Here is a 418-nt window from a genome sequence, read left to right on the forward strand (position 1 = left end):
GCAGTCCATGGGGTCGCGAAGAGTCAGACATGACTGAGCGACTTCACTTTCCCTTTTCACTTTCATGCATTGGAGAAGGAAATGGCAACCCACTCCAGTGTTCTTGCCTGGAGAATCCCAGGGACGGGGGAGCCGGGTGGGCTGCCGTCTATGGGGTCGCACAGAGTCAGACACGACTGAAGCGACGTAGCAGCAGCAGCAGAGGCTCCAGCACAGTGAGCAGGCAGCCGTCAACGTTGCACCACATGCACCCTGACTGTATCATTCACGGTTTTCACAATGAATGGACAGAGGAGACAGTCTCAATAGCTATATCTGTTGTCAGTGTTTGGTGCTTTCAGGAACCTCCCATTTTAAAGAAATGACTGAGGGAAAGTATACATAAAGAGATTTTTTTATTTCTCAGAACTGTCAACTT

The sequence above is a fragment of the Bison bison genome, unplaced genomic scaffold (assembly GCF_000754665.1).
Source record: "Bison bison bison isolate TAMUID 2011002044 unplaced genomic scaffold, Bison_UMD1.0 scf7180017864146, whole genome shotgun sequence".
Taxonomy (NCBI): Eukaryota; Metazoa; Chordata; class Mammalia; order Artiodactyla; family Bovidae; genus Bison; species Bison bison.